General features: G+C 35.8%; 1 protein-coding gene across 1 annotated transcript in view; it reads left to right on the forward strand.

The window, feature by feature from the left end:
* Window positions 1-8,750: 8,750 nt before the first annotated feature.
* Window positions 8,751-25,470, forward strand: part of LOC149076411 (uncharacterized) — a 47,012-nt gene continuing 30,292 nt past the window's right edge. Inside the window, exon 1 of the mRNA XM_089243966.1 lies at window positions 8,751-9,135. The gene's annotated coding sequence lies outside the window, so the exon portion shown is untranslated. The remainder of the gene's footprint in view (window positions 9,136-25,470) is intronic.

The raw sequence follows: 25,470 nt of genomic DNA on the forward strand, positions 1-25,470 counted from the left end.
GAAAAAAAAAACCAACTATTAAAATCTTAAATGCTTTCATTAAAGTATATATAAAAATATTTATAGTATTTGAGAGGGATCTCATTTAAAAAATAATCGTCTTATAATAATCTTCTGCGTGTCTTGTAAGTGCTAATGCGCCATATTATCTCATCAAATGTTTGTCGTAGAGGTATGATTTAAGAGATGCCCGAAAGGCGTTCAGAAATTATCCTGAAGCAGTTTTGAGAGTCAAAACACAGTATGTCACAGAATTAAAAAAAATATAAATTTTTATATTTTAATTCCCTTCTCCACTAACTTAAAATTATAAATTTGTTGTCCTGTCTTTTCTGAGCATAACAAAAAAATTCCCATGTTTTTAACTGTAATATTCACTGCGATATTTCAATTCAAAAAAAATCAGAGAAAAGTTGGGAAAGAACAGCAAAAACAAAAACTAACAGGCAACGCTCCTTTCAATCATGGCTGCTGCCCCTTCCTATTTTTTTCTCCAATTTTCGAATTCAAATATCTCAGCGAATATCGCACTTAAAAACATGGAATTCTTTTCTGTTAGCCTCGGGAGATACGGGGCAACAACTCTCTAATTGGAAGTTAAAGGATAAGAATTTTTTTTATTTTTTTACGCACTGTATTTGCACACTCAAAACAGGTACAGAATAACTTTTGAATGGATTTTGAGCAATTTTTTCAAATTGAAACGGTACCTCTACGACGAACGGTTGATGAGATAAAGGCCGCATTAAGACTTACGGGACACCCTATATATTTGACGTAAGAACTTGGCACAAATGACAATAATATAAAAAAAAGACCAGAGAAAAATTTCATAAATAAGTATAAGTTTTAAATATTAAAAGAAAAAAAAAACTTGAATTTTTCACGTATTTCATTTTTTTCCATTTCGACATCAACAGCATTTTTTAGAATTGATCTTTCAAATGCCCATTTAAGCATCAAAACTTCCAAAGTAAAAAGAGTGAGGATCTTTCCAAACACTCAAGTACTGTGCACAGCACTCAAAAAAGTTTGTTCTTTTCTTTACTTCTTTAAAGGATAAAAAATAGCTCTCAATTTCACGCCTACAGGCTCCAGAAGTTCGACTACTTCCCTAGTTTTTAGTGTGCACACATTCAATTTTATTTCCGATTTTCCTTTCTCTGTTCTTTTCTTATTTCTTGAAAGAAAAAGGAAGAAATATTAATGGACATAAGAAGAATTGCACCGTGGTGTAAAGAGCATCAATATAAGAGTGAAAAGTTTGGCACCAGATGGTGTTTTCAGCTTCATAACTGTCACTTTAGAAAATGTTTTAACCGTCTGAGGAATTTTTCCTCGACCATAAAGTGATCTTCCTATATATTGCCGTTTTATTATTATTATTATTATTTTTTTTTTAATACTTACTCTTAGAATGGCTTTTCTTCTCCCGATCGGACATTCTTCAGTCCTCGTGATCTTCATCTTCAAAGTGGCTAAAATTCTGCTTTTTCTCTTTTGTAGATGTAAGAAATCAGTGAATCGGGAGTCTCTCTCTCTCTCTCTCTTCCTTTTCATGTAAGAAAAATCCGCATAAGAAAAAAAAGAAGGAAAGTCATTTTGGTCACAGAAAAATGGACAACAGAAGTTGAGAAACTGGCAACGATACATTTCTTTTCCTTTTTTTTATGTATGTTTTGTGGAAATAAATATATTTTTAATCTTGCAAGTATTTTTTTCAAATAAGTCCAAAGTATATTCCGGTTAATATAAAACTATCTGTAATATATATAACTGACTATATCGACGACCCAGTTCAAAAGACAACTCATAATTCTATTTTTCTAAGATATCTGCATTTCAGATTCATTTTGTATGGAACTGAATGGGATTCAACAGAGATTTAATTACAGTCACGAACGTATAAGCAGAAATGGGAGTTGTTATTGCTGTTTTGCAATATGTAGAAAATAATTTTTTCTCGTGGGGCGCATAACTAAAAAGATACAATTTTCTGAGTTGTTGCCTTTTTGGACTGGGCCGTCGATATGTACAATATAGGCTAATGCATGCTTAAAATAGCTTATAATTCGGTTTGTTAACTGTTATAGATTCACAGCAATCATTAATCAAACTTGGTCATTCATTCAACTTCAAATCTCGCCAGTGGTGTCCTAAAGTGCGGGTCAACGGAGCACAGGCTCAGGATAAAAAATTATTGGATTTTTTTTGTTTTGTTTATCTTTTGGCAGGTATTTCCCCAGCATTTCAGTACATCCCAAGCGTATGCCTCTTTGAATACGAATTCTTTCCTACAGAAAAAAATACAGTACACGATATTAGTAATCTAGGCCCGTTCCAAAAGCAATTTCAGTTCGTTGAGACTGGTTATGGTACTTTCACGATATAGAAAAGAGATAAATAGACCCACATGAAGGCACGGTAGCCCAGGTGAATAAGTAACTCGCCTAAAAGCACCAAAGGATGTTTAGAGGTGTCGCGAGTTCGATACCCTATTCGTAATTGTCAGAACTTTCCTGATGAGGGGGTTGCAACAGGAACGGCGGTAACATGTCCACTAAAAACCAATTGCTACCGCAGGGTGTCCCACACCGTGGGGTAAGCGTGCCAATCTCTCGGTTAGTATAAAAAAGGCGAAAATGTCAAACGCTGGCGTTCAGAATAAGCGATAAATTGTAAGCCCCAATCTAATTAGCCCTCCTGTGCATAAAATGACCGTGGTATGACAAAAATGAACAAATGATTAATCCAGTGCCATCTTAATGCATGGGACCAACCGGGTATGAGCTGGGGGACACAAATACAGAAGGGGGCCTTATGAAATAATGAGATGTTATACATTTTTCGAGAGTAAGTATTTAAATTGGTAGGCAGGTAAAAGGCCTCAGAAAAATTACTTTGCTCTGCTCAGGGGCCCATGGTGCTGTTAAGACGGCCGTGAGTAAACTCCTCAATATGCCAGAAGCTATCCTTGTGTTTTTATTTTCCATAATCGAATTAGAAAATGCATCGATAGCATTCACAGCTATCCAGTTCTACACAAACTGAAGATTAGTCTTAGATGCTGCTACACAACTCAGAGAATCGCGAATGGCTTGCCACGAAGAAGTGCGAGCTACTTTAGAGAGAAAACTATATTGAAAAATTTAATAATTCTCGGACTTGTAATCAGTGCACCACAGTCGCGCTTCAAGTGTAGAAGGGGCCGCATGCTAATGAGACCTGGTTACAATTTTCGAGAGTAAGTATGCAAATTGGTAGGCAGATTTTTCTAGCTGTGGATAAACGCAATATGAAAGAAGCTACCCTGTAGTTTTGTTATAATAGAATGAGAAATTTCATTTATGACAATCACAGCTATCGAGTTCTACACGAACTTCAAAATTGATATTAGATACTGCAATGGAACCTGGAGAATCACAAAAGGTGAGACACTAGAGTACTACGAGCTGTTTTAGAAAGAAAATCACATTGAAAAATGCAGCGAGGAACTAGGATGTGCCGCTGAAGTTCAACGAGATCTTCAAATAACTGATCGCCAAAACTCTAATCTGATTTCTAAGCGCGACAAGAACGTGAAAAGTTTGGGTAGCATTGATACAACTTTATAATCCAACGATCATCTATCGCTGTTTCCCAAAGTGGGCAATATCGCCCCCTAGTGGGCGATGGAAAGGGCCAAGGGGGCGATAGAAGCCACGGGTATAACATAGGATCCTATGGATTCGCTTGAGTTGGGGGGCGATGAGGGAAAAATTTCTGAAGAAGGGGGCGATGAAACAAAAAGTTTGGGAAACTATGATCAATTGTATCAGTATCAATAAATTGCTATACTTGACCGCCCATGAAGCTATTAAGATAGTACTTGCAAGTTCAAGTGACATCTTGACAGCACTATGGGACTTAAAACTGAGCAATGCATTGGGGACTCCAGACAGCTAAAAAAATAGCAATTGGAGTTATTTGCAAGGCTGTCATGAGGCTTCTGAGACACTGAGGGCATATGCCTGGGCATGCTTACAATGTCGTATTGCTCAAATCGTTGTATATCTCAAGGTGGTAGTAAGATTCTCTTAAGATGATGGTCTTTTCGGTATAGGCTGTTATTATGTCGAAATTAGAGCATCCGTCGGAAAAGTATTGTATGTCGGACATATGTAATGAGTACATGTACAGAATGCATTGAAGGTTCCTTATAATTCTGGACAAAGATTATCCGGATGAACCATTTATAAATTAGGAGGAGAAGAAAAATTGAACGGCAGCAAAGATATAGTTCAGAACGTCATTGGCTGACGAAACATCTGCGACAATACAACCATCGTCCGGAAGGACAACGGAACGTGCGCACACACGACTCAACACAGGCTAAAATCTATTGTCTACGAAGGAAGTGCCATGAAATTTAGTGCAGAAAAAATAAGCACATTCTAAAGAATAGAAAGAAGAAAAGGAGTACTCTGCGGCCTCGAGGGCGAAGCGTGCCAATGGCCTAGAGATGGCATTGGCCCCCCAAGTCCCCTAAGCTAGTGCCATAGGTTCTATTCTGCACTACACATGCTAGTAGACCAATGTACTCAAACGATTGAGTAGGAGGAGTTTCGTAATAAGGTGGTGAACTATTATCTTCGGTGCACACTCCTGACCTTACGCAACGCGTCAGCATCTTACATTCGTCCAGGAGGCTTCATCCGGCCTCTTTCTTATGTCCGTAAAGCTCACCTGCTGTCCCCGCACCCATTCCGTGTCTTTACCTTAAAAAAAAAGAATTCGATTTAGAAGGAAAAAAAATGCTCATCAATGCACCACCACCAGAACACACAGACACAAAAGACGGTCTGCCTGACCAGGATCTAAAATACAAAGCTATTTCTTTTTTTTTTTTAAAAACCGAACATATTGTACCGAAACACCCTCTACTGCATGTTCTGTAAGCGTGCGCAGATGGGCACCTATACAAAAAATATTTAGGTGCCCAGTCCCGAAGGAGAAAAAAAGTAATGGGGTATTGGTCTTTTTGTGTTAAATCTAGAGCACACCGTTTTAAAATTAACTCCGTAGATGGCCTGCAGCAGCACGTGCCGCTCTCTGTACAATGCGTTTGTACGTACTGCGGCCACGACTGTACCTGCTTAAAGGATACGGAGAGAGAGAGAGAGAAAAAAAAAATTGATAATAAGAAAAGCGTGATATGAGGAAGATTAGGAGGTTATCAAAATGTATACGCATAAATACGCATTAAAAAAAAAGCAACCCCCTTCAGAAATTTGGGTCTTGGAAGTTCCGTGTACAGGAGAAGAATGTACAGTATCATCATCCTACGCGGAAGAATCCGGATCTTAGGTCCTTTTCTTGCTTCCCGTTCGAGGGAGCGTCCCCCTGTAAGGAGAGTTCCGGGTGCCTTCAACAATCGGGCGTACGCCAGACACCCTTCTTCTATGAATAGACCCTCGAACGATTGGAGGGGGACTAAGATTAAAAGAAATAGGTCTTTAATAGAATCGTAGGTGGCTATAAGACGCCGCTCGGAAGAAGCTCACTTCCTCTTCCGTTCTTTAAGTTCAGGGTTAACATGTCTCCGGGTTTCTTCTTTTTTTTTTCACCCCGCTCCTCCTCTGTTGTTCGAGTCTACCTTAAACTATTTTGCCCGCGCCTTGCTTGAACCCGTTACTAGTACCAGGTGCGACATGATTTCTTCGCGTTTTTTGATATAATCATTCCCCGAACTCCATTTTTTTTACCCCCATTCTGGATTTATGTTACAGCATATTTGGCACACGCGCAACATAAATTTTATGTGTAATAATATTCGGTTTCTTATATCAGTAACAGGTATCAGGTTATCATGGTGAGTCAAGGTTCATTTTATGAGCAGATAAAACCAGATATTTTATAAGGAATGTGATTGGTTTTAGTCTCTAAAAAAATCGTTCAATTAAACTCCATGATGCTCGTAAAATTGTGAATAGCCAGTGAAAATCAATGCCATCAATTGGGACGGAGCTGCATGTAACTTCCACTGTTGCTTGCCTTCCAAAATTTCCAAGCAATACCTCTCACGAGGGAACTATCCCAGGCAAAGACCAGTGGCCCGAAAATGGCCTTCATCCTCTTAGATGACTCGTAAGAGACCAAAGAGGCTTCTAATTTTTAACGGAGGCTGGGATGTGAATTAAATAACTTCCGAAATCCGTATATTGTTTCAAAAGCCATAATCAACGCCATAAAAGAGCTGAAGTCCACCTTATTAGAATCAGTCGGAATTCTGATTTTGTCAAAAAGCACACCAGTTAACAGTCTAACCAGTCTTGCCCAATCTGATTTATTCAGCAGGGCATATCTTAAGCACATTCAGTGCTTACAGTCTGATTCAGCATACATTCTTTCCACTGAAAAATTTAGATTGTTGCTATTTTGGTACTTACAAGATTTTGCATTTTAATTCCTTAATTATGAATAGAATAAAATATAGTTTTTGCAGTTCTTCACCAACGATTAAAAATGCAAAACTGATATGCCATGTAAATACAGTGAAATCTCTCTTTTGCGGTCAAAGGTAGGACAAAAAAAATTCTCCCGTAAAAGAAGGGGGTGACCGTTAATCAGGGGTTTCAAATGCTAATTTTTACCGTAAAAGAGAGGTGACGGAATCTGAGGAGTGTCCATTAAGAGGGGTTTTACTGTATATGTAATTCACACACACACACACATGTGAGCACACGCCTACTAAATTTTATATAATTACCGCAATTCTCCGTAAAGTCGCGGTCTATCTAATAACTTTTTTTTCCTCGATTCTAATGAATTTTTAAGAATATTTTTACTCGAGGATAATGACTAATGATTGATCGGTAATATTGTAAAATTTTCAAACTAAGCAGACGGCAGGTTAAACATGTATAAAATTTTGATTTTATTCAATTAATTTGTATTCATTAAGTTCTTGAATGAAAATTGCATGCGGCTCATACGAAACCACTGTGGTTTATACGGAAACGTATTTTTTTTCTGCGGTCATTTTTCTGGATGAGTATTATTTACCTGAAATCACGGCAGTCCTATTTTTATTAAGTCGTGAAAGATAACTCACGATGTTGCTCTCACATCGTGACATTTTTCATTATAAGGAAATTAAAGTGTTTGAAACTTTATTCTCCGCAATTTTCGGAAAACCTACACGTACTATTGATATAAAGGGGGGAACCACAAAACGTATCGCATTGAGCAAATATAACTAGGGTCCGTTCCGAACAAGTTTGGGCCCTGGCCGAACATGAGCTCCTTGGATCCCACTCATTGCCCCCTTAAGGGTGGGGCTGAGAGGACTCTGGGACCTCGGGACGATGTTTATTATTTCTTGATTTTTCGTACTATAAATTCACTACAAAAGACACGCAAGCCGGACGTGTACCCTGGGCACCGACTTTTGAGGGATCCCGAAAACCTCAACTATACACTTTTTCTAATGGAAGGGGACCCAATAATTTCCTCTGCTGAAGTATGTGGAGTCTGGCCAATGTGCGACGTGGCCGGTGACATGGACGTTAACTGTAACATAAATTTTTTCAAAATATTTTCTGAAAATATGTTGCGGCGTTTGTTGATTATAGAATGCAATTCGCTTCTACAATTTGTTCATCAATGCTACAAACAGAATTCGAAAACTGAAGATGAAAGAGTAACTGTATGTTGAATAATTTTTGGGAACCTGGGGACGTGCCTCGTTCACCCTTACGATAAAAAGGCACTGCTGATAACTTGCATACTGTACATACAGTAGATTCAGTCTAACTAGATCAGTGATTCCCAACGTGGGCGTTAGCGCCCCCTGGGGGGCGATGGAATGATCCAGGGGGGCGGTAGAAGCTGCGGATATAACATAGGATCCTATGGATTAGATTGAGTTGGGGCGATGGGAGAAAAAAATTTCTGAAGAAGGGGGCGATGAGAGGCAAAAAAGGTTGTTAAACTATAATCTGGATCAGCGGTTCTCAACCGGAGCTTCGCGGAGCCCTTGGGGCTCCCTGTGCACTCTCCAGGGGCTCCGAAGCCGCTTCAGGAAAATAAAATAAAAAGCAGTAAAGTTTAAAAAAATATTTATAAATATTTTTAAATAGTAAAAATATATAAATCAGTGACTTTTGATGAATAATTAAAAAGTTGGCCTTCGGGGCTCCGGCATAGAATTTTTTAACAAAAAGGGCTCCGCCAGTCAAAAAGGTTGAGAGAACCGCTTATCTAGATAATAGAAATAAGATTTCAAAATTTAAGATACGGATTAGAATTCTTCTCTATTTTCACGGAAATAATACCAGTACGATAAGGTGAAAACACTATAGTCACAGAAAGAAAAAGGCTCCTTTCTTAGAAATGAATTGGTATTTGTTGTTTCGGCAACTTCCAAGAAAAACTTATAGACTTCAAGACGGACTCCCATGAGAAAATAATGCTATAGTGTGAAAAAGAAACAGAGACCTAAAGATCTGAAGACTCAATTCCCGCTTTTTGCTACCGGTGCCGAAGTGCGCAGACGCGTGCTCGTGAACTTGAAGGCAAGTTCCGTGATTGGTCGACAGCTGGTGATACGTCACGACAAGATTTACTACAGGTTTTTTTTTTCCCCTCTCTCTCTTCTCTTTTTACTTACCTACGCGTTTTCATTTTTTTTCGGCCCGACTTTTTCTGTTATTTTTTTTGCGACTCATCTCTACCCTCCTCTCGTAGTGCGAGCCCGTTAGTAAACTTTTAGTATGAGTCCTCCTCAGACAGTCAACAGGTTGTAGATCGTGCGGGAGCAAAACGCGTGTGGCTCTTCTCTCTACCTGAGCGCGAGGTCAATCGTATCCTATGTGAAAAAAAATAAATAAGAAGAAGAAAAAGTACCATCGTTTCTTTTCAAAGTCAACGCTTCGGAAGAGAAAAATTTGTCTCTTGTTTTCAACAAACATTTTTATAGTTATTATTATTATTTTTTCCCACTCGAGAAAAGCCGTAGTTTTGTCTTAGATGGACTTGAAAAACATTTATTTGATGGACAGAGTAAATTTGTGAGAAGTGTCGGATATTTGTTCTAAAAGCTTCATCGTCATTTCTGCATTGATTATACTGGCCACATATTGAGAAGAAATGAAGGTAAGAATTTTTACTACTGAAAAAGTTTTCTCCAGTGATAAAAAAAAAATTGTTTTTCATTAGGGAATTAATGAGAATGGTCTACATATGTGAATGAGTGTATTATTTATTTTTATGATATTCATAAGACATTGGTTACATTACTCTCAATATAAGTCGAAATTGACCCAGGCACTGTAATTTTAATGCTGAAATTTAAATGATGAACATATTGGTCTCGAAGGAAAAATAATATTTTATCATTAATTTTTAAATCAATCAATTACAAGAACATTCGTCTTCCAAAAGTTTTAATTGGCATTTTCGTCAGCACATCTAATATTTTGTTTGAATATCTTTCCTTACCATTGACTACTATAATCTTATATTCTTATAAATACATAGTAATTATGAGAATAATTAGATAAACATAAATAATAGCGGTATTCTATGAACTGACTTCAATGTGTCTTATGATTCATAATTTAGGATATATAGCTATAATTAGAATTATAATCAAATGTTTTACTTAATGTTAATCATAAGTTATTGACGTTGAAGCTAGATTTTTTTTTTAATATTTGGACTGATTTTCAAAGGCTCACCATGTTATTGGAATTGAAATTTCTATTATTATGAGCTTGTACATATGACACTGGAAAGAACGAAATATCACGGTACTTTTTTGAATTGATTGACCCTGCATTTGGGTAATGATTCGCTCAGTAAGCTTATGCTGTGATCCTTACTTGCATGCTAACAATATTAGAATGATTTTTTTGCACTTCATATTGTGATGAAAAAAAACTTTCACTATGGTTCCGTCGTTTTACATATTATACACATATTGTCCCTAAAATACGCATACAGTCTACACCAGGGTCGTAACTATGATTCTTGACACCCCCGCACCTTTAAAATTCGATAATTTTATAATGGTGTTTTTGGTTTCCACCTAAATTTAGCCTCCCGGAACAATTGTTCCACCCCGCACCCCCCCCCCCTAGTTTTGGCCCTGTTTTATACTAACAGAGAATCACTATCAAGATTTTAAATATTTTAAAAACGCACTCATCGTGTCTCAAGATCTTTTCTCCCCCCACCCCCCGAAAAGGTGTTATAAAATGCTTGATGTGAGTTAACAAATATACGATGATATTTTGGGGGTTTCAAAGGAATCTCAGTCTTGGATACACTCTTCACTTGTGGAAATCAAGATTCAGCAGAAGAGTGTTCTCATGCAAAATCCGATAAATGATCAAAAATGAATTGAAATTTTTATTTATATTATATAAGTCATATCCGCTATTGAAAATTGTATTCCGTTACATAAACCTCAACATAGAGTTTAATGAACTAGACACAACCCTTGCAAACCTCAAAGATTGTAAACGGAATCTGAAAGTGTGTGACATAGATTACGCATTAGCCACCCACAAAAACCCATCACGAGCATTTTGTATGTCTGTAAGTAAAGGAGGAAAATCCTCAAATAACGTCTCGTTACTTTCAATTTCCCTTCCATATTATTTTTTTTGTTTTCTTTTTACAAGAAATGGCAATGAGATGCTAAATAGGTTGAAGTTGTAATTGCATCACTGTTTTTCCTTTCCTCTCTTTCTCTGTGTGTTTGGGTTCAATGTCGTACACTAAGGTGTTTTTAATTTTTTTGTATTTTTTTTACCGGTAAATATTCTTCTTACCTCATTGCTTACAACTACCTAGTGTAATAGCAATACTATGGTTATATATATAAGGACTTGGTTTTTTTTTTCTGAGGTCTTTGAACTGATGCGGGAAAGAAAATTCGAAAAATTCCTATTAAGAGAGATGAAATGATATCATATCTTATTGAACTTACGTTCAATACAAGGACAGGATCTGACTTGAAGAGGAAACATGACTTATTATTAATATATTTTGCGAATCATTCTGACGATGACTTTTCAATGTCATTTGATGTTATTTGAAAACAATTAGTTATTTTTTTGGACTTGATATTTTGGCGATCAGTATTAGGAAGTTCAAATAAAACTAAGTTAACTTCAAACCTCATGCTTTTTTTTTGCACAGTACATGTATCGCAGACTCGTATTTGAAGTCTTTAATGCCATTTCACCGCATATATATTGAGCTCATGGGCCCGAGCCCTCTCTAATATTTGTTATCGTCTCTATAGTACCTAAAGAAAGTATTTAGTTCAAGACCAACCCCCAATACTTTCAAGTTCTCCTAATAATTTCCAAAAATTTTACACCTCTGCAGTTCAATGAAACATTTTATACCCTTTGGTGATGACCAAGCATTGCACAATGAGGTACACAATAGTGATCGATTCTCGACCGGAAAAGCAAATAGGATGTTAACGATTAACTCCAAACTTAATTAAATCTATTTAGGATAGAAGAATTCGGAATGAAATTCTACGACACTGTTCTCTTTTAAATTAAATCATTTTTTTCATCAGTATACTGAATCTTCAGTATTGCATATCACAAATGCAGTTTACCTGAGGTAGTTTACCTGATATTTTCATAATCAAAAATTACCTCCCCACTCCTAAAATTTTGCCTTCCTCTATACAAGATAATATTGCCTGAATACGTCCATGCGTATAAGTGTATTAGTATTCATATCATTTTGATTCTCAATAAGCTAAGTATTCGGTATATATGGAATTTTTCATCGATTATACATTAAATTTCTATGGAAAATCCCACGAATTATCCATTTCAGAAAATACTTCCTGTTTTTCCGGGGAGGGCAGATAACTAGGAAGTTGAACGAATTTCATAAAAAAGGTCATCACGCCTGTTTTTCAGGTGAGAAAGATTAAGTAATAGCCTTATATCACCGGAAGAGATTGATAAATTGTTCGTATTTTGTATTGCATTTCATCACAAATAAGTCATTTTATTTATCTTAATACGTGTATAAATAAAAATTGGAAATGATTCTAAATGCGGAAATGGTTTTTTTTTCAAAATATATATATATATATATCATTCATTCTTCGTCCGTTATTATTAAAAGAGCAAATCCTGAACTTGGGAATCGGTGAACGACGGAATTCTGTCGTCGTATTCACCGACGCATTTCGGAGTCGCTCATGCCGATAAAAAAAACGGCCTGACCGTGACGACCGTATGTCCGAGGTCACCCCTTTTGTTAACAAGTTTTCACTCTATATCATGGCTATCCATGATGATGATGTCTTTTCTTTCTCTGTACGAGCCGCTGCTGTTTATTGCGAGGAAAAAAACCAAAAAAAAAAAAAACAAAACTGTAGCATCTGATAAAGTTCACGTTCCTCCTACTTCTTGTTTCTTTTCATGAAAAGCGGGTAATAAATCTTCTCATTTATTTTTCTTAGGAATACTGTATATGTCCGCTTTAATAACAGCTTAAAGATATCGGTTATTCAACAGCGATGAACGTTTTGAAAGGAAGCCGTTTTATTCGTTATGTTTATTCTTCCGAAAGAGATTATCCGGATTAAAAGTATTGTTTCAAGCTGACCGCTAAACTTCCACGCCAAGCTGCCAGAAAATCTATCCTCACGGTATACTATGACATTAAGTTAATTTAGAGGCATGTCTTGAATAGTTCAATGTGTTAACTAAATAAAGCACAGTACCATGGCTCCCACATACTGTGGCAGGGCGCCGAAGCTAGGATCTTTCGCGGTCACTCGATCAGATTTTCCTGGGTCCCCACTGTAGTGAATTTATGGTGTGGAAAACCAAATGATAGGAATCGTCTCAGGTTCCCGGGCTGGAGCCCTGTCAGCCCTACTCTTGTAAGGGCCCATACACAGTACATATTCAAGTTCTTGAAGGAAAGCCCTGATTCTAGTTTCATTGATTCTTTTTTTTTTTTTTTTAGCTGTATGGAATCCAATAAAAGACCATTTTCAGATAATCTGATGAAAAATTACAGGATTTGTGTCTGCCGTGGAGCTCGTGCTCATGTTTCTGAGAACGTAATTCTAGAGGCTTGCAGTGCTTAGATTACGGCACTATCGACTATCAACATTATCATGAATTTCAACAATAACGTATCCCGCGATAGCGTCCTATTGGATATCAATCAGCATGATCATTTTCAGACATAAGCTACATCGTACATGTTCAACCTATGCTCCGTGGGTCAAATGTGGCTCCCGAAGCCATCTGATGTAGCCTGAGACCACAAACCCAATTTTGTTGAAATGAATTTAATCATTGTTCATATAAGTATTGTTAGGTTAAACAGTATTTTACCCACATTACGGCTTTTTTGCTGTGAATGCCAGCTCCAGATCAATTAATCGGCCCGTGGTCATTTCCAGATCACTCAAGTGACCTGCGGCGCAGATATTCAGATCACTGAAGCATCACGGGGTACATTTACGGACAACTTAACTGACCCGCGGCACAGTCTCAGATCAAAGAAATGAACTGTGGCACATTTACAGATTACCAACCCGAGGCACAGTTCCATATGACTTGGGTGTCCTGTGACACGTTTCCAAACAAATAAAGTGGCTCGCACTCTCGAAAAGGATGAGCACCCTTGAGCTACATGTACAGATACAGGCTGGTCAATTTGACCCGGCTAATTTTCTATACTTGAACCCCCCTCTTTAAGTTGTGTTGAGCACAGACATCCCATAGACCTGGCATATGATGATTGTCACGGATACTTTTCAAAACATTTTCGAATTTTTCGTTTGAATTCCATGAAAACTTCGAGTGATTGGTGAAAAATTCTCCCATGAACCCTGTAAGAAAAAGAAGAAGAAAAAATAACAAGTAATATTTCAAGATAAGGTAGAAAAAAAAACCCGCAAGTCACCCTGACCTCGAGAACAAAGAAAAAGAGGAATAACAGTACTTGGTGAGGACATGACCTACTAGGAAATAACTTTTATATAAGAAATGAAAAAAAAAATTTTTTTTCTTCATCTTCAAGAACTTTCCCCACTCTCAATATAGAAATAAAGAAGAGAAAAAAAATCTGATTTCACCTGGCCTTCTCTTTTTAATACTAAAAATATTTAGCCCCCCCCCCCTTCATTTCTTGTTTGCCGTCATGATGATGGCATCAAAGAAATAAGAAAGAAAAAAAAACTATACTAAAGAATAGGGCGAGGTGATCTGTGGGATCTTTTTCTTGATTTTTTTTTTTATACGTATCTTATAAAGGTGGTGAACCGAAAGTGTCCCGATTTTCAAGCCCCATATTTAGGCCCCAAACGCGGAAGGGAATACCCGGGAAATAACGTTTTGGTAATACGGGAAGATGGTATAAATGACCTTGAACCTTGATCAGGGCTTCCGTGAGGATTAAGAAAGAAAAAAAAATATTATATATATATATATCTTGTGTGGTACACACATGCATTATTTATAGAAACCTCTTGTCAGAAGCCTCCTGCCGATTTAATCATTCATGCACGTTATTCAGGCCCGTTTCGATTTTTTGAGAATCAGGGAAGCGGTAAGGAGGAACGATACCTCAAAAATGGCTTCGATTTCTAAAAAATTTTCCGATTAAAATACAATTTATCAAAGATTTTTCCAATCAAACACAATTTCTGAAAGCTTTTCCGATTAAAACGATCAATATACAATTTCTGAAGATTTTTCCGATTGAAATAGCGAAACAAAAACAAATTAAAGATAATTTTTTTAAGAGATATTACGTGATTCAACTATTTATTCGGAAAAATCAATTTACGTATATAATGTATAAAAGTATCTGTAAATCAAAATACGAATAAAAGTTGAAAATTTTACACAATTGCCAGTTTGATATTTCAGTTTTCAGAAGTTCAAAACAAAATGAAATTATCTCCATTTCATCATATCAAACGGAAACTTAAAAAAAAAAACAAACAAGAAGACTATGATTTGTCGTCTCTATTTTAAACTACGAAATGCACAACCACGAATAATTGGTTTCGCTGAAATAATTTTACTGAAAATACTCCCCAACGTAGAAAATAGTTAGTAGAATTATCACAACAATAGTTTTGAAAAATACAATAGAGACTGAACGCGCTTTCTTCGGAAAGTATTTATGTATTTTTCTCCGATAGTGAGTAAAATTTAATTATTATTTTTCTTCGAAATTGTCTTTGTTATTTCGATTATATGATGCATTTCATAATTGCTACACAACGGTGGAAAATCATATTTCCTATAGAAATATTATATTAAATATTACAACAAAAATCTCCCAAATTAATGGAATCACGAAAATTCAAGAAAAATAAATAAATAAAAATTATTACATTATTTTAGAATTTCTCTTTCTCTAATATTTTAAAACAAATCCTAACTTTTTTTTAATGAAAACAGATAGCTATAGTTTTTCGTATTTAATTTGTTTAAAACCCGGATTTTAAAATTGAATGGGAAAAACTCGCATATGAAATTTTCTAAATTATATTTTTTTCTCACTTGTTGTGTAAATAGAAACAAATGAAGAGAGATAAAACATATATTTCTATGTCTTTTTCCCTTAGGATACAGTCTCTATACACACAATGCCGACATCTGCTTCCGCAATTATACTTTGTAATTTACAAAATAATTTCTTCAAATCTTCCCCCACCTTGATCTTAAGTAGAAGAAACATGAAACTGAGAGGGAGAAAGGCTTTATAGAATAACAGAGTGTTTTGTAGACATATGGAGGAAGATATCAAAGGTAGTTTAGGCTCTACATATTGATGAATATGTAATAGTTGTTATACGTAAATAATTACATTAGAAGAGTAGGTAAACTTTGCCTGAAAATACTCAGAAAAGTCACCAACGAAAAGGCAAATACAATGTATTTACGATTTTTCTGAATACAGTAATTACATTACTTTAGAATTTCTCTTTCTCCAACATTTAAAAATCAATATAAAATTTTTCGAAATTGAAAACAAATAATTATAGTGCCGTATTTTTAATTTATTTAAAATTTAAAATTAAATCGAAAATTTGCATATGAAAATTTCTAGTATATATTTTTTGCATACGTAAATACAAATAAATATAGAGATGGAAAAATGCATACATAGTATTTTCTCTTTGGGATATGGAAAATAAATAGTCTTTTTTTCAAAATGCCGACATCTGCTACTGCAATTATATACTTTGCAATTTACAAAACCATTTCTTTAGATTTCTTTGAAATTTAAATTGTAAAATTGGATTGAAAACTTGCATGCACAATCGAATTAAAGTAAGAGATAAAGCTAAAGCGTATAGTTTTTTATGTATTTTCCCCTTCGGATATTAAAAAATAAATACGGTCTTTATACGCAATGCCAACATCTGCTTCTGCACACAATTATACTTTGTAATTTACAAAACAATTTCTTTAGACGTCCCCCCCCCCCTCCTGATCTTCTTAAGTGTAGGAACCAAGAAACTGAGGGGGAGAGGGGGACTTATAAAATAACAGTTTTATTTTTTGTAGACATATATATAGAGAGATATATTAAAGGGAGTTTAGGTCTCATATATATATCGGTGAATATATATATAGATAGATAAAAGGACTGTAGAAAACACAGAGAAAATGGAATAAAAAGTTCGGTGTGTACAGACCACGAAATCGACTGACTGTATATTGATACCATACATTTATATATAAGATGGAGGAAAAAGTACGCAGCCGGGAAGTGCCATCACTTAGTTGTTCGAGAGATATTAGCACGGTGTACTGGAGATGTATGAAGAAGCTGCATGGCTGCTTGTTTCTCCTCTACCGACCATCGCTCTTTTTGTTCGTCCAAATATACTATATATTTTTATATCTTTCAATACCCTTCTTCTAATGCCACTTTTTTTGTATTTTCACGCTGGTCAGAGATTTCATCACGCCTCGGAACATTGGAACAGCTGTTCTTTTTTTGGTTCCACCGAAAAGTTGGCAATTTTGCACGCTCCGATAGAAAGTGGTGGTGGTACGCTTCTTCTTTTGCTGTGTACAGCGAGTTGGTACCAAAAAAAAAGTGATGGAAAGGAAAGAAATTGTTTTCTTAAGAATTTTTTTTTCCATAAGAAAATGAACGTGTTGTATACTTTCTCAGTCATCATGCAATAATGACTAGTGTGGAACTCGGTTATAACGGCACCTCGGCTGTAACGTCAATAATTGACTGTCCGGACTGATTTTCTTAGAAAGTAATGTTAATGAGCCTTTGCTTATAAAGCCGGTGATAGGACCACGAACTCCGATATAACAGATTTTGTTTCCGTTTTTATGGCGTTTTCTAAAGAAATTCTTAGAATTACAGCTTATCACATTGAGGAAGTAGCTCTCAAACTTTTGCGAGCTGCGGTTCCCTTTCGATATTCAATTTTTAATCGTGTCTCCCCAAAATAGTCTCGAAAATAACCACTTTACAGCGCTGAACAGCACACATGAATACCGACAGCTCACCGCGACGTCCCTGACAAAGGTTGGTGACGCTCACTTTGAGAAACACTGCATCAAAAAAAGGGAATGTTTGTCTATTAATGCCAAATGATTTATTTAGAAAAGGTACAACAATTTTTTCCGACTTGCTTCTCATTGAAATGACACACACGGGACATTATTGCATTTTCCCGTTATTCCGTGTCTTCTATAAAAATGAATCGTTTTCCCGGTATTTTCAACGAAGGTTTTTTTTTATTCTTAATGTTTACGAAGTGGAGATTCAGTTTAAAATTAAATTTCAAAAATTTTAAATTTAGAAATTTGCATAATTTATAAATTACGTTATGACGAATGTGACTCGATATTCATTTAGCAGATTTGCCAAGCAAATTTATTCCCCCGTGAAATGCGTTTTAAATCACTGCAAACTTCCTTTAACATAATTACCATGTTATTTAGGAGCAATATTTAGGATTCCGTCGACAATTGGTAATACTTTTGGCGAGAATTAGCGACATCTCGTATCTACGACCCCTTGATTTCCCGTATTTTTCCTTTCGATTAAACATAGTCAACGTAACCATAATGAAATAACAACTTCATGCACATTTCATTGCGTCTGATTAAATTTTTTTTGTTGAAAAAGGGTCTTGAAAACGTCATCTTCGGTTATAATGACAAAAATTCACGGAATCTCCGATGCCGTTGTAACAGAATTTTACAGTTTATGATTGAACATTTATAAATTAAAACAAATTATTAAAACTTTTATGACGTCTTTAGGTTTTTTTGTGATAGAATTTTAAATCCTTTGGATATCAGCACGCACGTTCTAGGAAATGTGAGAACATGCCTTTACATGTGAATATCGGTTGTTATTTGCGGACAAACGGACTTCCTTGTTTGCTATGAGGTCATTCTCCAGACCAAAAAAGAAAGAAAAAAAAAGTTTCCCACGGATAAGGGTCAAAGTGCGAACAGACCACAAGTGGGGTGTGTGTGTGGGGCGATATGTACGTATACACCCCTTGTTACCTATAGTTAGGAAGAAAGGAGAAAACGAAATCTTCCCACAGAAATTTTTGACCGGAACTGCGGATAAGAGCTTGAAAAGTTAAAGGAGGAGGGCTTTCAGACAGGTGCCGGCCGGCTCCTGAGAAATAGAAATTCATTGACGTATGACCGATGTCACGCATTCTAAAGATAAAGATTGAAAAATATATTCGTATATTTCCGAATTTTTTCTCGTAGATACGTGTAGAAATTTGAACTTTCCAAACAGCGGTAAAATTTGTAAATGCAAGTTTAAATCAGAACTTTTTCCCCTTTTACTAGAATAGAAATAGATGAATATATAATCACAAACTAGTATCACTTCATAAATTTTATTGTGCCTAAATTTTGCTATTTTTTTCGTACAAGATAGACTAAACCAGTATTTCTTAACATTTTTTTCGCCCTTGACCCTCTTTAGATCATATTTTGTTCTTGTGGCCCCCTGACATTACCAGGAGCGAGACCTTTTCTAAAATTATTTCTGTGTAAATTTAACGGTGTCAAAATTTTTTTTTTATTCCTCCTTATTTATATTTTTTGGACACCATAAATTTATTTCGGGTGCCTTATATTATCAATTTTTGTGCACCGTAAATAAAGTATTCACTGTATTTATTTCCGTACCTTCGGACCAGTTACCCTTCAGCCTCTTAGATTGAGGGCTCTACTAGATTCAAAAATTACACTTTCCCCTCATCCTATATTAAATGCTTCGCGTCTGTTTTTCCATCAGACACCTATCCGATTTCAGACAATCAATAACTTTTTAAGCTAGTTGAGAGATAAACTCCTCCGATAAGAGGCGAAAGTTTTCGATGTTCATAATTGAAAACATATTATATGCAGCAGGGTTGAAAAATCCTAGATGTCGCAATGGACATTAGAAAATCGGTATTGGCACTTGAATGTTTCTATAATTGATTGTTAAATTGAAGTCTATGAATAACACAAAATTTTCTGATCTCATGACAGTGCGTTTTTTAAAACGAAAAAGGAGGAAAAAACCAACATCATAATTTAGGGCAGTTTTTCGTGAATGCTATGGAGAAATTTGCCCAGTTCTTAAATATTTTTTTTCGACTTGTCAAGCTCAGATATAAAGTATGTCCACATAAATTTATTTGAACTTTAGATCCCATACAAATGAAATCAATTGAAAATTTTTGATTTTTTTTTTAAAAAATGAAATGAAATTATATTGAAGATGAAGTGAAAATGTTCTACAACATTCTACACAGGATGAAAAAAACTGACCTGCTCGCGTTTCATTGCTTTGAATGAGTTTTCCCAACCCTTTTCTTCAGATTTTTGTCACTTTTCTTATCTCTAAAGGTAACAATGATCTGAAAATGGGAGTTTTTTTACAATGGATCTCCTTCGTCCTTTATATTATATGGAAACGGGATAAAGAAGGGATGGTTATTGTGATACCCCCTCGGTACTGCCGATATCCCAAGTCTATTGATGCAAGTTCAGTATTTATATCAATAAGTGACCGGTCAGTGAACTTTTGACCACACATTTTATTTTGCGTTTGGCATTTCTGCTGATATACAGCATATTCCCTGATTAAAATATGGATAATAATAATCAATAGATTTTTTGTTTTAATTGGGGAAAAAATTTGTTATTTAAAATTTATAAAGAAAAAAAATTTAAATTTTTTAAAAAAAGAGAAAATGTGCTTGAATTTAAAATGTAAAAGAAAAAGAAAAAAATCGAGATATTAAACTTGAAATTTAAATAAAGAAAAGATTAAATTAATTCCATTGAAGTTGAATTTAAAGAAGAAAAAATTGATTGAATTTCTATCCAGAAAAAGAAAAAGTTTAAATTTCAAATTTAAATTATGAAAAATATTAAATTTGAAATTTAAAAAAAAAGTTTGATTCAATTTGAATCTGAAAAAATAATATTTATAAAATTTCAAAAAATTGATGGTGTTTGAAATTTTAAAAATTTGTTCAATTTTAAATTTAAGCAATTGATTGAATTTGAAATTTGAAAAAAAAAAGATAAGTTTTGAAATTTAAAAAATATATTTTGGTTGAGGAATTTTAGGGAAGTGATAAAAAAAAAGAATTATCAATCCGCGAATAAAAATGGAAAAGTTGCTTCCATTTAGTAGTGCCATGCGAGTTATCATGACAGCTAAAAATTTGTGGGAAAAACAGGCCAACCGGGCTCGAACCCGGGTCCCAGAGGTAAATCGTTACTATTTTGTTTTTTACACTATAAATTTACTGTAGAGGGGACGACCGGTAAAAATCCTATCGTTGGGTCATTGGCAAGTTATCAGTGGAATATAAAATATAATTTTAATATCTCGATTCATTCAGGTTCGCATTATTATAATACTGCATTATACATAACAATTACTGACAATACTTTTACGGTAATTGCCACACAATGGCAATTATTAAAAAAAGCAAAAAAATAAGAGTTACTTGAAATTTTCACTTGACCATGCAGCTTTTCCACCTGTTATTTTCCACCCTTATAACCAAAAAGTTCAACGACTTTCGACCCTCATAGTCCCAGTCAATCCGTTTTTTCCCTTTTTGGTTCATTTTCTATGGGAATTTCTTCCCCCCATTCACCTGAAAGGGGTTCGTCCGTCTACTATAAACCCCACGTATTGAAAAAAAGGGTAGGTTTTTTTTGTAAAGAGGGCAATATGTGAATGTTTTCATGTTTTCCGTGCAGTGAATTTTGAAGAGAGAGAGAGAGATACAGTAGGGTATTGAACAACCCGAAAGGGGGTAAAAATAAGTGGACCACGGCCGTGAAAAAAAAAAAAAAAAAAGTTGGTCCTTGGGTTCGAACCCACACGGGTGTGTGCGTGCGTTAATACTGTTTCGATATTTCGTGAGAAGGAGATGACCTACGATGAACCTACCATGGACGAGAAAGAAAAACATATCCATAGTCCTCACAAAGTGAAATGCAGGCGTGATTTCGAAAATGAAAATGTAGTAGAGGAACTGAAAGTTGTTTACTTGTGTACTTTACAGTACTAGTATAACTGCAACAGTGAAAGTCATTTTTTTTTTATTACCATCCGGGTTATTTGTGAGATTTCGATTCCTTTTACAAACATTTACAGTGGATCCCGCTTATAACGTTTTTCAAAGAACCGTCACAAAAAACGTTGTACGTTTTTTTGTAATTAGCAATATTGTCTTAAGCAATTATTAATGATAATTATTTAAAGTCGAGACCCCGAAAATAAGTCGTACTAAGCGGGGAAAATCTTATTAGTGGGAACGTTATAAGCGGGATCAACTGTATTCTGGTTTTTTTTTTTCCTCTCTATCTTTTGTACCCAACGGTCTTAACGGAGCTCGGGCAGTCCTCCCCAAATTAAACAGGGACTCTCAAATTATAGAAAATTACAATTATGAATTATTATTATTTTAAATCTGTTCATACAGGTAGTTTCCAATATACTTCCGTACGTTTCAAGTATGTCCTTATGGATGCCGAGCCGCCCCATCGAAAATATATAAAATCTAGGATCAAAAGAGCTTTCAAAGTGGTTGCTCCCCAGCCCCGAACTATTTGAGGCCCTGAGTGTACTCAATACTTTGTGCATATGTTACGGTAAATGTGATAAACCGATATTGTACATATTAACCAGCTATTATGCACACTTACCAATTGTCTTGGTAAGTTTAATAAATTTATCACGTTTATCGGAGATTATGCATAATCGTCGTTGGTAAATTCGATAAATACTTGAAATTTATCGCCTTTATCTGTGATTATGCATAATACCCTTGTGTAACTGATGAATTTGATAAATATGAAACAAAGTCAAAATGAGTCTAGTACGTGTGATGAATATAGTCGGACTTCGATACAATGTCAATAAATTTTACGATCGTACCCCGATATAATGATACAATACATGTGTATGAATTATCATGTGTATATATATTCTATATTGTATCACATATTACGATTTATCATGTTTATCAACGACACGATGTTTAGGTATTATGCATAATCACCGGGAAAAGTGATAAATTTAGAGAAATTTATCAAACTTACCAAAATACCCGGCGATTATGCATATTAACCGGATGTATCGCACATTTACCGTAACACATGCATAGAAGGCTATGTATTTGCCCTCGTGTACCATATTTTCTTGTTGTGCGGGGCCCACGGTTTTATTAAGGGGTCTCTCTACCCTCATGCAAGATCGAGACCGTTTCTACCTATTCAATTCATTTTTCGCGAAGATTCAAGTAAACAAAAATTTTATAGGTATTGTCGATCTCCGCACCTCTGGGTGGAGTTTAGGGTTCCACCGTACATCAGTGTTTCTCAAAGTGTGCGTCGCGGCGAGGTGGGGATACTGATTTGTGTGTCTATTTACGCTTCGAAGAGGAGTAATATTTTTTATAAGTGTGGGAAATATTTTCCAAACAATTCTAGGGAGCCGCAGAGGAGCCACGAATGAAGCAAGGCAGCCGTGGGTGACAAAAGTTCAAGAACCTCCGAACTTACATATTTGCATAGTACTCTCAAAAATCATAGCATCAGATTTTGCTCCTAATGGATATGAGGTCCCCGAGCCATCCCGAATGGATCTATGGGTAGAGCAATCACACCTTTTCCCATCATATTTCACTCAAAACTTCCATTTATTTACATGTGAAATTATTTTCAAGCTCTCTGTCCTCCCCTCAACTTGATTTTCCACCGGTGGCCATACTTAGGACCGTAAGAGAGGCCCGTAGTATCAGATTGAGAACCAACTGTTCTAGCATATTAGTTGTAATCACTGCCAGAATTAGAAAGGCAGTTTTCCCTTTTGAGCGATTCTTCAGCCAAATTTGGCGGATGAGAAAAATTTCAAGATTCATCAAGGTGAAAAAATGAAATAGGACTACTGTGTTATATCGCTCTTTTTGGTTATTAATCGCCTTAAAATCAAGACGAAAACGCTCGCCAACGTTTTTATTCAATCTAGCATCATATTATGATAAGAATAGTTATACACGGTCGTAGTAGGATATGGGGCAAGTTGGGTCATTCGCCTTTTGTTCCCGTTCTACGGGCGGGTCCCCGCAAGCTATGCTTGTGTAATATGTTAGCGATGTTAATAGCAGTAGCATTGATTGTTGGTTGGGATGTTTAACCGTAACCTTGCCCTTGAAAGGCGCGGAAATAGCTGCATACATTTTTTTTTTAATGTACTTATTACTATTATTATTATGGTCTCTCTCTCTCTCTCTTTCCGTCATTTACTTTCCATTGGCCTCAAACTGAGATGTTTTTCGTTGCACATTAAACTTTCTTCAAGACTGTGTTTGCGTGTTTATTGCTGTAACAAAAACGTTCACTTTTAAACACTTTCGGTTTCCTTCAGGTATTATAGAAACCTGTTTTTTTTTTGCATTCAATCCTTATTCGATAATTATAAAATTAAAATGTATTCAAACTCAGTTACAACAACATCGAAGATTTTGTGAATTTTTGTCGTTATAAACGAGTAGTCGTTACAACCGAGGCATAGGCGGAGATAGACTTGAAGGTCTTGGGGAGAGGGGAAGCAAGATAATGATAATGTCAATAAAAATGTACACATAAATATTGGGCCAACTCCCACGCATTTTTTGGGTTGGGGAAGGGTGAGCAATGCCGCCTAGTATCTCTCCGTAGGAACCATTAAAAATCAAAGCACATGTATGTGTACCTCTGAAACGAAGAGGTTATATATTTTCATATTTTTTAACTTTTAGAAATCTATTATACAAATGCGAATATAAATCGCGATATCAACAACTGGCTAGAATCTTGAAATCTGGAACCTTGAACAGAGGTTACCGTTTTTGAGACTTTTTTGTAACGGAAGAAGTTGGAAAAGGCGAAATTACGCGGAAATAACAGCAATGTCTCGTATACGGAATATGATAATTAGGAGCACGTCAGATCCCCCAAACTTCTTAAAAATTATTTATTTAGGTATTTAAAACGCCGTAACACGACAGAAAAGTATGTCCTTATAACCGAGTTTGTGGCATTTTCATCGACATTATAAGCAAGGTTCATTCACATTATTCTTGATGGGGGGGATCAACCCAGACCGCCAATTATTGAGGTTATAACCAAGATGTCGTTACAACCGAATTTGACACGCTGTATTACCTTCATTTAATAAGATTAAGTTCCGCAGAACCGTAGAAAGGTCCAAAATTGAATCGAAATCAATATTATTACCGATGATGTTTACGAACTAGAAAATATTGATCATAATTTAAAAAAAAAAGTTCGACCGAAAAATATCATTTTAACGATAATAAGGACTCGAGAAAATGTTTTATTATTTATCGACATTTTTTTTTTAGTTTCCTCTCGTTTTCGAAGTTAATTAACGATTTGGAACCAACACAAATTGGCCACTTGAAAAAGTTAACTTCGACCACAAAACCCACGGAACCACTCGAACGGGTTGAAGGATAAACTTTCCGATTTCCCGGTTTCAGGAGTGGATTGAATCTTCTCGTTATTTTGATGCCGGAGGCAATGGAAATCCTTCCTGTCTTGGCTGAAGGACGGGCGTTCGAGTGGCAGGAGAAACTTTCCAAAACGATGAGTTTTCCCGGACGGACGTTAAGTACTTACGGGCACAGAGAGGGGAAAGCAGACATCGCATATATATATACACTGTGGGTACAATAATTCACTGCGCCGGGTATTGACGCTGCAGCGTTTGGCGATGGTTCACGGGACCGGCTCTAACCTGGATCCGTGACCGTCTTCAAGTCCTGGCCATGATTTTAGTATTGTTATTATTCTTATTATTTTTTTATGAAGCATTTCTTTCAGTCAGGGACGCTCTTAAACGCAGGGCCCAGGGGGGAAATAATTTCACATCCCCCCC

The sequence above is a fragment of the Pholcus phalangioides genome, unplaced genomic scaffold, assembly GCF_987345545.1.
Source record: "Pholcus phalangioides strain wild (caught in Gottingen) unplaced genomic scaffold, Ppha-v1.0 ptg000015l_1, whole genome shotgun sequence".
Taxonomy (NCBI): Eukaryota; Metazoa; Arthropoda; class Arachnida; order Araneae; family Pholcidae; genus Pholcus; species Pholcus phalangioides.